This window comes from Vulpes lagopus, chromosome 8 (genome assembly GCF_018345385.1).
Source record: "Vulpes lagopus strain Blue_001 chromosome 8, ASM1834538v1, whole genome shotgun sequence".
Taxonomy (NCBI): domain Eukaryota; kingdom Metazoa; phylum Chordata; class Mammalia; order Carnivora; family Canidae; genus Vulpes; species Vulpes lagopus.
In genome coordinates this window covers 37688942-37705542 of record NC_054831.1, presented here as the reverse complement: position 1 = coordinate 37705542, position 16601 = coordinate 37688942, and the positions used below count along the sequence as shown (strand labels likewise).

Here is a 16601-nt window from a genome sequence, read left to right as displayed (position 1 = left end):
TCCTCTCAAACCCAGTCCCCTACTATACTTCCCCTCCCTCCCTCTGCTCCAGCCACATGGCCTACCTTGCCATTCCCAGAACACCAAACAGTTTCCCACATCAGGGTCTTTGCATGTGGCAGTTTCTCTGTCCGGGATATTCTTCCCCCAGTGGCTCTCTTTCAGAGCAGCCTCCTCAAAGCAGCTTGCTATAAAACCTCCCCGCCTCCTCACTTCCTACACCAAAATCTTGCTTTATTTCTCTTTATCTCCCTTATCATGCTAGAGTTTGTGCTTATTTTCAGTTCCCCACCAGAAGGTGTGTTCTCAGAGGGTAAGTTCTATGGCTTTAGTTCACCACAACCAGTGCCCAGCACAGGAAAATGCTTAAGCACTCTTTGTGGAAGGATTGGAAAGATTAAGAGATGAAGAAGTGCAGGTGGGCCAAAGTACAAAAGCAAAGACAAAGATGAAAACCGCCAGGCCACAGGGCCCTCTGTCTTTCTCCTTCCAAAGGCCATACTAGCACATAGTCCTGGAAGAAGAGAGGAGCCGGTGTGACTTGCCGGGATCTCGTCACAAGGAGCTTCTTTGTAAAGAAGAGTGTTTCCAGGGCCACAGGACTATGAAGTCTACATTTGAATGTTGCCAAAGAAAGATCAACGCTTCTCAGACAGACGCACAGACCAGCTAAGAGTTTCTTTCTTGGACAATGGAAACCAAGCATTTTAGCACAGGTCCAAAGTTCTTCCTCACGTGAAGTCAGGAAACAATGGCCTCATTTAAGGATGTTAAATTAATGAAACAAGGAGGCCCTTAGACTGATGTGGTTTTAACTCCATGGTGGCCTATGTAGGCGAACCAAAATCTAAGCTTGTAAATACCTTAAAGTTATGAAATTGAAACCTAAGGACAACCAATCACAAAGCCAACTGGGCTTAGGCGATAGCCAATCCTTCATTTCCTTCATTTGCAGCTGACTCTTCTGTATAAAACTCTCTCCCTGGACAGCCCGGGTGGCTCACTGGTTTAGCGCCACCTTCAGCCCAGGGTGTGATCCTGGAGACCTGAGATCGAGTCCCACATCGGGCTCCCTGCATGGAGCCTGCTTTGCCTGTGTCTCTGCCTCTCTCTCTCTCTCTTTCTCTCTGTGTCTCTCATGAATAAATAAATAAAATCTTTTTAAAAAATAAAAGTCTCTCCCTGAGCTCCTTTCTGTTGGTGGAGCGCTCCTAAAACCACCTCAGGTCTGCTGCTTCTGATTCAAATTGATTTTTGCTCAAACTCTTCCCATTTTTAGTAGGCCTCAGTTTAGCTTTTAACAAGGGGCAAGTATGTGAATGTGGCCAAGGAGGGAAGATGCACACTTGGGAGGGTGGAAAGAATATTTATAAAAAGTTAATGATGATTTTTAAAGGGCTTGGTGCTTATAGAGAGTATCTGGAGAGAAATAGCACAGGGTGCTGGAAACAAGCAGAGGGAAATTTTAGCCAGGTATTAAAGACAGTTTTTGAACAATGAAGCAAGCCTATTGGGCGAGAATATAGTTAGCAGCTTTATCACGTAAAAGACTGAAAATCAGCTGTGACTTGACAGAGCATCTAATATATGAAGGAAAAGACACGGGGGTAACAACTTAATAATAGTATTTGAATCAATTAAATTCCTTGAATGTGAACTTGCCTTTATATGTAAAATGAAACAAATGTGCCTATTTCAGCTTAAAAAGATTTGGGTCAAGTTTGAAACCATCGAGAGTGTTCATGAATGTTAATTTCTTTTAAAATAGCAAACTTTTTAGCAGCCCTGTTAAGCTGCAAATTAATTACAGTAAAAATTGCTGTCCCATATGATTGGTCCTCTTCTCCTAGCACCCCTGCAACACACACACGGTCCAGGGCTGGACAGTAAACATGTGACTTTACAAATTCAAGTAAGAATCCAAACAAACTATTCAAAGTTGGCCCCAATGTCCCTGACTCAATTGTTGAAATAAGGAAAGGTAAGCTTCACTACCGATTAACCTCCTAAGCACTAATTAAAGATAATGAGGGATCAAGGTACGTGGACAGCCTGACCTCTGTGTCCTCCCAGAATTCACAAGAGTCTGACGGCCCATGTAAGACTCAGCAGAGAGGGAAAGGATAAAGTGGATGCAGGTGCCTGCATCATACGGTCTCCCTGGGAAACACACACAGCCCAATGGGGGGAATACAATAAAGTCTCTTTATGAGAATTACATGGAGAAAAATGTGTAGATCTCAGCCTAGGGTATTTGTTTATAGGACTTCAGACCATGAGTGAGTCACTCAAAGTGGGGCACAGCCCTTGGACAGAACTAGAGGGCTTCAACAAATTATCTTTTAAACTATAACAACTGATTCATGTTTTTGAGTGGCTTAAAGTCCATTCTGGAACAAGGTGGGCTCTTGTGTGTAAGTAAGATGTTATAAAGGGCAAATGAATTCAAGATTGTGAGTATTCTGGAGTCCAGCCATGCCACCACCAACCTTTGGAAGTATTTTCCTCTATCCTTCTACCTCATCGCTCATGCAGCAATATAATATTATCAATTAAGTCCTAGGTAGACTCAGACAAAGCTTTTGGAAAAAGGAATTTGTGTGCATCTGAATTTCCTTCCCTTTTCCAATGAATATATTGTAACTAGAGCCTAGCCCTTCCTACATGTGTGTGGCTGCCATTCTCATCACTTGTGAGTCAAGGCCTTTTCTTAGCTTCACATGCAAGCGCTGGAGTCCAGTTTCTTCTTTCTCAGGGCAGAGAAGGCATCTGAGGCATAGGACATGGCAGGACAAGCAGCAAACACAGCCCCCTGAGGCAGACACCCACACTTAGTTAGCCAGGGCTGGACATGCAGGAGAGTCAGCTGGGCCCTCTGCAGGTACTAACCTGAGTTAGGTCTCCATTAACTAGCTGAGTTGCTTTGGAGTTGGAGCTAAAAGTCTCATTTTCCATAATCCTGTATGGATACTCACAATTTTGTTTTTTGTGGTCAAGTAGTTGGCCTAGTATCTGAAAGCATCTCTTGAAAAATGTCTGTTTCATCCAAAAAAACAAAACAAAACCCACACTCTTCAGCAGAATGTGACTATAAGCAGTGGGTTTTCAAATCAGCAATTTGAAGAGAACAGGGGTGCAGTAAGTGTTCCCGTGAGGTCACACCTGCTGAAAAATTCTGTGTGCAACAAGCAGGAACCATACTGCAGCTGCCTTTTCAAATCTGTGTGTTGACTGTTAAGGTAAACAGAAAAGGAAAATTAACATTCAGTTATCTGGTGCCCTTTGAAGACTGTCCAGATTGAGAACCAGACCTACAGCCTGGGTTGCAGAGGGCTGGGAAATGTGACTCCCCGACTCCACTTGGCTGGTAGCCACAGATAGTCTTGGCAACCCATTGAATCCTCTCTGGGTCTCCTCTTTAAAGAAGCATCTTCAGGGAGAATGTGGGGAGTGAGGCAACACCACACAGACTTTGCCAGGGCCTTCTTTCACTACTTTTAAAGCAAGATTTACTGAAAACTGATAAGCGCATGGATAGACAAGGCTGAAGGGGCTCTCCAGAAGTTAGGTCCTTGCCTTCTCCCAGGTAAAACAGCTGCTAAACCTGCCTGGCATTTCTGGCAAACCATTTCTTTTCAAATTTCAAAATAAGATGATTGTCCACATCATTGCTTGCTCATGTTTTCCAGTTAAGAGAAGAGCACTCACTGAAAAGATTCACCTGGATCCCACAGTGTGTGGCTGTCCTGACAGGTCTGGCCAGATTACCTTATTCTTGGTTCCTAGCAGTCTGTGGAAAGATGCATGGCAAATAGTGTTGGGATAACATTAGGAAAGATGTGGTAGAAAATAAAACTACGTGGGGCACAGGACAGGGAAAATGTGTTTGCCTTTTCTTTCCCAGTAGAAAGAAACCTCTGGATTGTAAATTTTTTAAAAAATGAATTGGATGTTTGCAATTAATTATTCATGTGTTATTACTTGGCCTCTCTCTGGGTCATCCATAAGAATTGGGAAATAGTGAATTATGACCATAACGTATCTCCAGTGTCAGATAGTTATTTCCAGGATAGAGAAAGAGGACAAGACAATGCTAAAAACTAAGAAGGTGCATCTGGAAGTGACGTAGTTTTTCTGAAATGAAGAACAATAGTCTTCAGAAGGTTAGCAAATCCCCTAAAAATCTAATGCAAAATTGCCATGTAGAGGGATGGGACAGAACTTTCATTAGATTATCAGAGACCTGAAGTGGACATGTTACTGTTTCCACCAACATCCACGTCTTTCTTCCCCTGCGGAGGAGCATGCCTTCCCAGAGTGATACCCTGCCACCCCAACACTCCCCTATGGATGGATTCTGGTAATCTAAACTTAAACCAAGCCACCATGGCATTTCCCTGACCATAAGGATATGCACAGGATGGCCCCATCCCCTTCCAGAAAAACAGAAACTGGGCAGCCCGTGTGGCTCAGCGGTTTAGCACCGCCTTCGGCCTGGGGCGTGATCCTGGAGACCAGGGATCAAATCCCTCATCGGGCTCCCTGCGTGGAACCTGCTTCTCCCTCTGCCTGTGTCTCTGCCTCTCTCTCTGTGTGTCTCTCATGAATAAATAAATAAAATCTTAAAAAAAAAAAAAAGAAAAGAAAAGCAGAAACTTGTGAACTGCTCGTCAGGGGCAAACTCTCCTTCCAATGGTTGTGAACAAGTCTCATGTAGGGATGACCTCCCTGTGACCATGACAGGGGCTGGAGCAGATTTTGTATAAAGTGTTGGAGCAAAAAGATGGAAAGATTCTGGGTCCTGGTGACATTCCTGGCCAGGGATCCATCAACCATGACTGCCCTCCAGCAGGATGTTCAAATTGCACAAGCTGGGACCTCTCATGACCTGAAGGGTGGTTTGAAATGGGGTCTCTCTGATTTGCAACTGGAAGCAGCCTCTAGTGATTTCTTGTTCCAAAACAATTGTGAGCCACTGGCCCAAGGATAGACTTTAAGGAACCAAGAGTGTATGCCCAGGACAGTGACTGGGAGAGTAAATTGAACAGGTACGGAGAGGAGACGGGACTTGGCTATATATTCTTGGCTTTGTGACCTCGAGGTGCATCTTGTGGTTAGTTTTTGAATCTAGGTTAATCTAGGTTTTACCATCTTTTTCATCCTTATAACAGCATATGTTATTTCTAGCTGTTACAGGACATATAAAACATGTATGTTCTATAAACAGCCACCCATTAGGTCTTGTGTGAGAAACAACATTCCCCACATCAGCAGTGCCAGAAAGTTCCCAGGGCTGGAGATCAGCCTAAGGGGGCATTACCCTAAATTTGCTTATTTGGTTGCTTAGTGCTTATCTGCCAGGGGGCTAGTAACCTACAATTTCCTTTTTTCCTCAAAAAGGGTGTGAAACCACTATATGAAAGCCTTCTTGTAATGTAAATCATTCAAGAGCAGGGGATCCAATGTGCATGTCCTGACACAACTCTGTATGACAGAGGAATTCTGAGGACAGCTATACCTCGTTTTTGCATGGACAAACTGTAGAGACCTTGGTGAAGAAAGGCCAAATGGTTCTTTTTAATATTCCTTACTCATGAGATCTTATGCCACAGCTATTTCTAATTAGTGAGGCTTTTAATGGCTCCCTGTGGTTCACAGAATAAAACCTCAGCCTCATCACGGGTCATATGATTTGGTCCTTCCCTACTTGTCCAACCTAACCTTTCACCACCATGCTGGACTCCCGGCCCGTCATATTGAGCTTTTCATTGTGTTGGGAGAACTCTGCAGAGTTATTCCCTGCAGCCAGAATCCCCTTCCCCTGCTTTGCTCCCTGGGAACAAATTCTAATTTGCACTGGGCTCTCCCCTCCCGACAGTGTCTCCGTCATTCTTTTAAACCACTTTTCACACTGTATTCCCATTCTGTATCTGCTCATCTGACATCATCACTTTACTCTTTTCCTATTTCTTCATCAGCTAGCATGATCTCTGGCCAAATGCAAGGCTTAATACATGCTCTTGCCTGGATTAGCATCACCACAAAGGATGACAACATTGGTATCTCTGGGTGAGTGAGTATGAATGAGCAACCATGTGTGGAAAATTCTCAGAAACTCCACTTTTATCCAGGCTGACCCCTGAAGCTTAGAAGAGAACACACCAAGGTTCTGTCAGAGGAATCTACTGTTATAAGGAGACCTTCAACAACAGGATATGCCCACTCACAGACATTTTAAAAAGTCACGATACTACTTGTTAGCAGGAGTTTTGTACAAAATGTTTTAAGAGTTTGGATACAAATGGGGAATGGTTTATAGAAGAGAAGAAACCAGAAGCGCTTGGGTGGCTCAGTCAGTTAAGCATCTGACTCTTGGTTTCAGCTCAGGTCATGATCTCAAGGGTCACGGGATCAGGCCCTGTGCTGGACTCTGTGCTCAGTGGGGAGTCTGCTTAAAGGTTCTCCCTCTCTCTCTCCTTCTCTGCTCCTTTTCCTACTAGTAAGCACAGATATGCATGTGCACTCTCCCTCTCTAAAATAATCTTTTTTAAAAAAAGAAGGAAAAAAAAAAAAGAAAGGAGCACCATGTCCTGTCCTTCTCACAGATGGGTAGACAGTTTTGGGAGAACAAATGATAAACTTCACTATGAATTAATTCAATGATCAGATTTTTCTTTTGTTGCAACTTCATTTTCTTTTGTCATTTTTATAAATGGTAGATGTTCTTTTGTTGTAAATGGTAGAAGGTGAGAAATTCTGTATACACACATTATATACACACATCTCAGTTGTTAGAAAGATGAAAATATTTGCTGTGGACACTAACATGAACAGCAGCACAGAAAATCAAGATGGGTAAACAGAAGGTGCATCTCAGAGCCTGTGCAGCATTTCTAATGATGTCATAAGTTGGACATGCTCCAACAGAGCTATAAAAGAACAAACGTTGGAAAACACAAAATCTACGTGTGGTTTGAGTATAAGCTGCTGTGTTCAAGAAAGAAATTAATGCAAGGAATCCAGCAGTGACAGAACAATGAAGTAAACTTGATGGAATGATGTGGTTATGTCCTTTGAGAATACTACATACAAAGGAAGAAGAAAAAGTTGCCTAAAGGAATAAGAAGCAAGCATCTAAAATACATAAATGAGGACGTATGCTGGGCCTCATGGAAGAAATCCCTAAGGAGCCTCAAGAAAGCTCTTTATCTGGAATCAGACAGTGCACTTTTCCCAGAGACATTCCTCACAAAATAGCACAGATACAAATCAACTGTTTTGAGGCTCTAAGTGGATTTTCATTTCCCTGTACTGAAGAAGCTAAAGTGAAAAACTTTGAGGGACAGCAGCAATGTGGTCTTCAGCCAGTTGACCTAGGATCGCATGGTTTATGGGTGTAAAAAAGAGAAGGCCAAAATGGAACAGAAACACGTGGCTGCAGCATTTCTCCGGGTTGTCAAACAAAAAGCTCACTTGGCTTTTACTCTGAAAAGTAATCGTGTCTCCAGTGCTCCTGCATACGGGATATCTGTGGATGGTTGGTCAAAGAATACAACCAATTTGTCCAGCAATATGGCAGCAACCAGGCTTGCTCACAATCCGGCCCCATGCCTTTTTGCTCTATCTGAGCACTTCAGGGTCTTTGATCTTCTGCAGCCAGTGAAAGACACTGCATGAACTGAAAACATGCAAAGAGCTTTGTCTCCAGCCTGTGGCAGTTTGGATATTTTTTTCAGTTTTCAATAGATGTGTGATCCGGGCAAAAAGATGATGACAACATGGACAATGATCCGAAAGTTGCACACGGCAAAAGTGCTATCAGCAAGTTCCTGTCCTTAGCTCTTTTCACAAAAGGAAATGCTTTCTGGACAGGTAGGATATAGTCGAGATGACAGAAGGTCTGGGTGACATACCAACACTTTAATAAACAAAACTACCATTCTTAGAAATACATAAAAAAAGAAAAATACATAAAAAATCTAAAATTTTTTCCACCTGAAATCTTGACTATTTGTGATGAACTGGAAAAAATAAATATATGGCAGAATTGAAATTTTTTTATTCCATTCCTAAAGAGTTATATTTATCCATAAATTCAAAGAGTACATGTGAAACTCTTGTCATACTTTTTCATTGAAATGCCAGAAGTTTGTTATTCATTTTATATTCCTTAAACTAGATGTGTGATATAAAATAACTACCTGTGTTTTACTTTTTCTAAAGTATATATTCTTACCAATGTCTTCAAATGTTTTGATGAATGTATGCATGTGGATATTGTGACTAACTTGAAATACAGGGGTAATGTATGCTTTTAAGGTTATGGCACTGTTTACTATTTTCAACCTCTAGTTTTAAAATTATTTATTTATTTACTTACTTACTTACTTACTTATTCATTCATTCATTCATTCATTCATTTGAAAGAGAGTGAGCATGTGTGCGAGTTAGGGGAGGAGCAGAGGGAGAGGGACAAGCAGACTCCCTGCTGAGCACAGAGCCCAGTGGGTGGCTAGATCCAAGGATCCTGAGATCATGACCTGAGCTGAAATCAAGAGTTGAACATTCAACTGACTGAGCTACCCAGGCACTCCTCAACCATTAGTTTTTAAAATGTTTTCTGTATGATATAATATTTGAAAAAATGTTTAAGAGCCTTTAAATATTTCATGTAATGCACATCAAACCTATTAAAAGTCACAAATGTTTGCAAGTTAACCTGTTTCTATGAAGATTTCAGATTAAAGTTTTTTTAATCTTTAATCTTATAAATACGTTACTTCTTAAAAAGTGGTAATTATATATTGTTATTTTTAAAAAAGCATTATATGTCTGTTGTATGTAAAATAATACGCAATTAATCTATTCTGTTCCAAGTGCATTGCTTGACCATATTCCTGTGTGCATAAGTCAGTCATATAACAAGAGAACAATCAATATCAGATGACATTATTCTGGAGAATTTTAATGCTTGTACAAACCATTGGCTGCTTCTTTATGTGACCGGGACATTTATAAGATACATAGGCAAATTTATATTATTGATATAAATTATTTCTATATTATTTGTAGTTATATTTAATAATAATTACACAATTAATTATCACTACTTATATATTATTATTTATATTGTTTTATATATTAAGCAAATATATTATTACATTAAGTATAAAAACTTCTTTGGTTTTAAAGAAAATAGTCTGAGGTCACAAGGTAAACCCAGAAATACTTTTTAAAAAACTTTTATTTTTATTTATTTGAGAGAGAACAAGTGAGAGAGCACAAGTAGAGGGAGAAGGACAGAGGGAGAGGGAGAAGCAGACTCCCCCTGGGCAGGAAATCTGACTCACAGCTGCATCCCAGCACCCTGGGATCATGACCTGAGCCAAAGACAGATGCTTAACTGACTGAGCTACCCAGGGGCCCCATGAAACACTACTAATATGGCAACTGATTTTCGTACATCAGGGCTTTTCTCAATACAGTCAAAAGAAAATAGAAAAAATTTGGATAAGACATCTGTCCTCTATAACACTTAGTTCAAATTTCTGTCATTTAAAAAATCATCTAGGAGCACAGAAAAAAAAATAAAATAAAATAAAAAATAATCTCACTGTTACTACTAATTAGCTTTAAAACAAATGTGTTGATTTTAACTGTTATAATAAATTCATGGGCAGCCCGGGTGGCTCAGCGGTTTAGCACCGCCTTTAGCCCAGGGCATGATCCTGGAGATCCCAGATGGAGTCCCACGTCAGGCTCCCAGCATGGAGCCTGTTTCTCCCTCTGCCCCTGTCTCTGCCTCTCAATCTCTCTCTCTCTGTCTCTCATGAATAAATAAATAAAATCTTTTAAAAAAATAAACTCATACTGAAAATACTTTCTTTTTTACTTTTTTTGCACTTTCATATATATATATTTTTTACTTAACATTTTAAGAATGGGACTCTTTGGCTTGAAAACGGTATGACAATCATGTATTTTACAATATTGGTTCATGCATTTCTCTTGCTTAAGCCTTTTCTATGGCTTGTGGTGGCTGAAATCCTGATCCCCTAACCTTACCTGCAAATTCTCACGTGAGCTGGCCTCTCAGGTGACTTTGCCCTGTACTTTGTGGGCACCAGCCAGACAACCACCTCTTCTGCCATTTGCAATGCATCTTCCCCAGATCTTTGTTGGGTTGGCTATATGCTTTATTTAGGTCTCTAAATTTTTTTTTTTTTAATTTTTTATTTATGATAGTCACACACACAGAGAGAGAGAGAGAGAGAGGCAGAGACACAGGCAGAGGGAGAAGCAGGCTCCATGCACCGGGAGCCCGACGTGGGATTCGATCCCGGGTCTCCAGGATCGCGCCCTGGGCCAAAGGCAGGCGCCAAACCGCTGCGCCACCCAGGGATCCCTATTTAGGTCTCTAAGTGACATCTTGAGAGGCTTTCCTGACATGCAAACCCATTCATTCCCCCGTGACAAACTTCTCTTCCATGTTCCTCACAGCAGTTATCACTGATTCTCTTGTTATTTGCTGTTTGTTCAATGTCTGTTACCTTCACTGGAATGGGAGCTCTAACATGATAGGGACCTGTCTGTCTCATCCTATGCCATGCCCTGGCACATCCTCGGTTTTCAATAAATATCTGTTGCATGACGAGTAAATGACTTGTCCCGTATTAAGCCAATCACTGATTCTATTTGCTATGAAGCCAACATGTTTACTCATTAGCAAGTGTGAATTCCCAATTACCACCACCTAAGGTGCCTTGAGCCAATCCTAATTGCTAGGGCAGGAGAATAAACACTGAATAACTATATTATCACTGCCTTGTTAGCAAGGGACGACATAATTGCACCTCACTGAATGGCTAAACCACCAAGGCTCTAAGATAAGCAGGCATTCCTATGTCCTGTCCTACAGAGGGATTTACTCTTCTGTGCTCTAGAGAGACACCTTCACTTTTTTTTCTGCTCTTATTAGTAGAGAAAATCTCCCCCAAATTTCAACAAATCTACTGCTAAATGCAGCAATTCCCACTACAAGGATCATCTTTGAGCACTAACTTTTACAAATTCTCTGAGTTCTCAACTGCAAGGTCAATGATGTCATATTCACCTGTGGCCAAATGACCCTTAATGGGCTTCCCAGGTGCCAGGCATAGAGATGGCAACTACCGCGCCCTACCACAAACACCACACCTGGCACCTGTGAGGGCTGACTGAGGAAAAAAACACACCAAAAATAAACAAAAAATGTCCAACCCTGCCTCTCAAGTTCTTTTTTCCTCTAAAAGTCCAATAGATCCAGGAGATGCAGTAATTCTCTTAAATGTACTCCAAGAGCAAATTTGTACCTGTTCCTCCAGGGTGCTAGAAGGTCTACACTTCTTTCCTCAGCCTCCCTAAGGATTTAGAAGTGGCCCCACTGAGAAGCGAGTGGAGGAATCTGGCTGTTCCTGGATTATGTTTAAACTGTTACTGGATTTCAGGATGGATGCTTCTGGTCATCTGTTTTCTGCTGGCTGGAATGCTTCACCATCACAGTTGGAGGCAGGGAGGAAAAGGGAGCCAAAGTGAAAGGCAGACACTCACTGATAATGAAGTAGAAAAGCGATTAGCCAAGATCTTCTAAAAAAACTCCTGAAGAACTAATCTCTGCTTGGAATGTGAAATATCGCTATTCAAATGATAAGACCTACACCACACTGTGAAAAAATTTTTTTTATTTAAAAATTCACCTCTGCATGTTTCTATTGTTGTTCAAATGGGTTAAATAAAATGACTTTCAAAAAAAAGGGGATTAGAGTTTTTCATACTGCTTTCCAGGGCATGTGATGAGACATCAGCACTAGTTACTGACATTAAGCTCTCAAGTAAAAATAATTTTTGAAAAGGGGTCTTGTTGGCAAATAGAGAAAGCTGACATTAAACTAATGGAAGCCACGATGGGAAAAACAAATTTGCTCAAGTCATTCTGGAAACGGAGTCTAAGGATGCACTGCCAGCACACCAGGGCTGGACACTAACCTGCCTCCACGCCTATCAGCTAACCTCCCTGCAACACAAATTAGACCATGATTTCTTCATCCTCTTTCAGAGATTGCATAAAGATTCAGTAATCCTATCATTACAGCAATGGCCAGGGGCTCAGCTCCTGGGATGTCCAGCATGGCTAATGAGCCACTAAAAGGGGAACTAGAAGTCCTTTTCCTTTTCTTGCTTCGTAACAAATATAAAAGGTATTTATAAAAGTATTCTTAAGTTATTAAATACAAAAGGAATTTATAAAAAAAAAACCCACCACCACCACCATCAAGGCACTCGGGATTTACCACCCACAAAATAACAGAGAACCAACGATTTTCTGTTGACACAGGAGGATTAGGTATTAGGTAAATGCTAATTAGGTGTTTTATTTCCTTAGGAGTTGCTTTTCTTCATCCTCTCTCTTTCCTGTGTCCAGGATGCAAACAATCACCAGAAATCCCCATTTGGGTAATCCAGTGAGCCTTTTGGTAATTTCCTGGACCGTTTACTCCCTTTCTTCTACTAATGCATTTCCTCACCTGTACTGTTTGTCAGCAATGGGGCAGGATTCACTGGGCTTGCATGGGGGTGCGATAGACTCTGCACTGTTCTAACACACTCTCCCTGTGGTCTCAACTGTGTGTGCCCTCTAAGGCCTCACCGTGTGTTCTTCCCTACACAGGATTAAATCCACTCAATTAATTTCTTTGATAGACCATCTTAGTCTCCATTAAGGTGATTCTAGCTGGAAATCATCTTCCTCAATAAGGCTTTTCTTTTCTGAATCGGATCAAAACAGCTGGGGGCCTTTGTGAACTCTTGTTCTTCTTTCTCTGAAGTCGACAGACTATTTGGCTTCTGTATTGTAGGGGAGGGCAGAGTCTCCATGTGGGTTCCATGTTCTCTATGTTAAGGGATGCATAAGGCACCAACATCCAGCTATTATTTTCTGGTTTCCTTGGAGTTCTGCAAGTGACTTTATCATACTGGCAGGCTTTGAGTTTCTCCTGAGGCCTCCAGTCAGATTCCTGCTCTCAGGTGGCCACCCCTCCTGATCTCTCTGGGGGCTCCACTGCTTTCCACATGCTCTGGGATGCAATTGGAAATGGAAGCATTTGGGTGGCTCTCAATACCTTGCCTTTGTGGAAGGAAGCCTGAGTCAAAATTGAGGGTCTGGCCTCTGACTTTGCTTAGGTGATGCTGGGGGTGCCGGTGACACCATCACCTTGAGGCTGAGTTCCCTCTTCTGCAGAGGAGCAATTCATTCACAGCATGTGGTGATAATCATGGTGAGAAAAAGAAAATGGGGCATAACTCCTATTAAGCCCATGGCATTAAAAACAAGGCAGGGTGGGGGTAAGCAGGTGTGCTTCTTGAGATTAAAAGAAACTTAGAAACATAGCAACCAACGGTTACCTGTGGCCCTTGCCGAGATCCTCATATAAACCTAATAAATCTCTAAAAAGAAAGGTTGGGAGGACCCAGAAAATCTGTTTGTGGACTGGGTATCAACTAATACCAAGGAATTATTAATTTTTTATCTGATAACAGGCATCAGAGTTACCACGTTTATATGCAATAGCATAAACAAGTATAACATGTATTAATGATAATACATGTTAAAATGGAGGATGTGATATTTAGAATTATATCCTGAAGTATATGAGGGTGAAATATGATGTCGAAGATTTGCTTTACATGCTTTGGCAAAACCAAAATGGGGCCAGGAAGGAGCCAGATGAAGCAGTTGTGGCAAAACGTTGGTAAATGTTAAAAATCCGGGCAGCGAGGATATGGGAGTTCTTCGTCCTAGCTGCTCTACTGTTGTGTATGTTGAATATTTGAATAACTGAAAAAACTTGTCCAAATGAATACATTCAGGGCAGCCCGGCTGATGTGATCACAGTGGTGAGAAGTCAGAGACAACTCAGTAATGTCATGGGGTGTGTCTGGGGGTGGCAGCATTTGTCCTCAGGGCTGCAGGTCCCTCCAGGACAACAGTCTGTCTGCCTCATTTGTCCTGAGCACCCAGAGCTTGACCCAGTACGACACTGTTGTCTAAAACCAACCAACAGAGAAGGGCCAAGAGGCAGCAGCAGCTGCAGAAAGGTATGACAGAGTTCGGGGAGGAGGAGCCTGGGAGGGCAAGGGGAGAGATGGGAAGCTAAGATCCATGCAGGTGAAAAGAGGGAGAGAAGGCGGAAATCATGGTGTGGCTCCGGTCTGCACTTACCTGGACAAGCTAATAGGAAAGATTCTAGACCAGGGAGCGGCATGAGTAGGGCTGTGCTTTGGAAATAGTCTTGGCTGTGTGCAGGGTGGAGCGAGGCAGGAAGACACCCCAGCCAGGAGACCAGCCAGGGAGACAGAGTGGCAAAGAAGCTACTGCCATTGACCTCGGGAAGGATGATGATCCAGGGGCTGGAAAGATGGTCTATTTAGGAGTCCTGGCCCCCTGCCACATGTGGCAGCAAAGAGGGGACAGGATGATGCTAGCAGTGTGTGTGAGGTACTGCAGCAACCTGTCACTGATGAGGGCAGGGAACTCTGAAGGAAGGGCTGGTCCTCAGGAGAGATGGCGCACTCAGGTATAGACGTGCTGCGAGCAGACAGTCTGGACTGGGCACGCAGCCTGGCTGGGAACACACTCTTCTTTGCAAAGTGGAGTTAGGTAAAGCAAAAATCCAAGGTTGGCTTGGGAAACTGTCAGGACTGTGAACTCTCCCCCACGCTCCTGACCCAAGAGTCACCACTGCTTCCTCACACTGCTCTCATGTGCCTGGGGCCCAGCCAGCTCCTTGTCCTTCCCCCCCAGTCATGGGAGTGTACCCTGATGACACAAACCGAAGAGTACGCTGTGCTCACACTCTAAGAGCTCTGGGAAAAACCCACGTGTGTTATAAATGGCCAGTGAAACCTGTTAGCTTCTACACTGGGGGACAACATGGGTGTTCACACTTGCCAAACGTCTCCATGTGCTTTAATATGTATTATTTCATTTAAACCTCCAAGTAACTTGAGAAAGCTGAAGTCCAGAGAAGTTAATAACCCAGCAAAGGTCACACAGCTGACCGGGTGGCGGGGCTAAGAGCCCAACTCCAGTCTGTCTGCCTCTCTGCTCTGTGCTCTTTCCTCTGCTTCATGACACAGTGATGGAAAAAATGCAGCTGGAAGTGAAATAAATCTTAACCAGGTGTTGGAAGCAGACATTTGCCACCTGGCCTGGAGAGGTTTGCTAAAATGATGCCATAATTTCCTATCCTTCTAGCTAATAAAAACCTAGTAGATACTGTAGGGAGGACAAGTGTAGAAAGGGGAAACAAAGGAAAATGGAGAGGATGTGCTGCCAACGGCCACTGCGAAGAGGAAAAAGGAGTTCTCCTGAAATGACAGAAAGTCTATATTAGGGAAATGATATGCAATCAAGCTGGAGTATCTCCTATTTTGAGGCTTGCTTACACTCATCTTTGACTCAGCAGTTGTACAATTTTAACTTGGAGGTGTGACAACACCAAATAGCTTTTACACATTAAAGATCAAAGGATCTCTGTCTAAAGCCCAAAGCATAATGGATATTTTTTGAGTTGTGTACTCACCTCAAAATGTACTGGGGAGTTGTGTTTTGGTATAGTTGGTTTTTTAAAAGAGCATCAGGGGAGTGCTGCCTGGAGCGGAGGAATCATCTTTGGCGTGTTTGAAAATCGGGCTGATCTGTTTCAGGCTCTGGCCCCTATTTTTCCACTGATAACACTCCATTCGGATTCCCAGATGGCGAGGTTGGACCAGTGCCCCACCTATCTGCACAGAGGTAGGCCCCAGTGACATGGGAGCTGGTGAGCACAGGCTGCAGCACCCCGACTCCGGAGAGAATCACATTTCCCTCCTGGATTCCCGAAAGGCAGAGCAGCTGTCTAGATTACCCTGTGCACGCTGGCTCAGCCCCGGGGTCACACAGCCCATGTATCAGCATTCACGAGGACAGAAAACCAAGTAAGAGATTCAGTGATCGTTCACCATAAGGCGAAGACCAGTCACCTGGCTACCTTTACCAAGGGCACAGAGTAAACTATACTCCAGGGAGGCACTTAGGTGAAAGAGAATCCCACCGCTGTGCTGGTGAAAGAGAGGAGCAGCAACCAGAACTCCCTGACCTTGCAAGAGGAGAAAATCAGCCCAGGGCCTACCCTGCACCCCCTCCCCCACCCACTGCTGAACAGAAAGAAGTTCTCAAACAAAACAAGGGTCTCCTTGTGGTTTATTCAGATTAAGCAGAACTGGGAAACTAGATGTTTTCATCAAATACATTCACCTCTCTTCTCAACTGCTCTAATACCCAAACATCAGAACACCCTCTGCCTTGCACCAAAGGAGAAAACAATTTAGTCTGCCACTCCTACGTGACATCTTAGGCACTTTTAGAAATTATATTTGTAAGGTAAGTGGCCACCGGTAGATCTTCTTCTACCAGAGAAAAGCAAAAATTGCCTGAGTTGCCCTTTAGGAATAAAGAGGGAGCAAATACTCCCAAAAGATTGAAAGAAAGAATTCTTCCCTTTAGCTCATGTTCTTAGACACGT

At 42.8% G+C, this 16601-nt stretch overlaps 1 protein-coding gene across 1 annotated transcript in view; it reads right to left on the bottom strand.

Annotated features, from left to right (window-relative positions):
• Nucleotides 1-16601, bottom strand: part of LOC121496476 (phospholipid-transporting ATPase IB-like) — a 593036-nt gene that overhangs the window by 28386 nt on the left and 548049 nt on the right. The gene's annotated exons all lie outside the window — the stretch shown is intronic.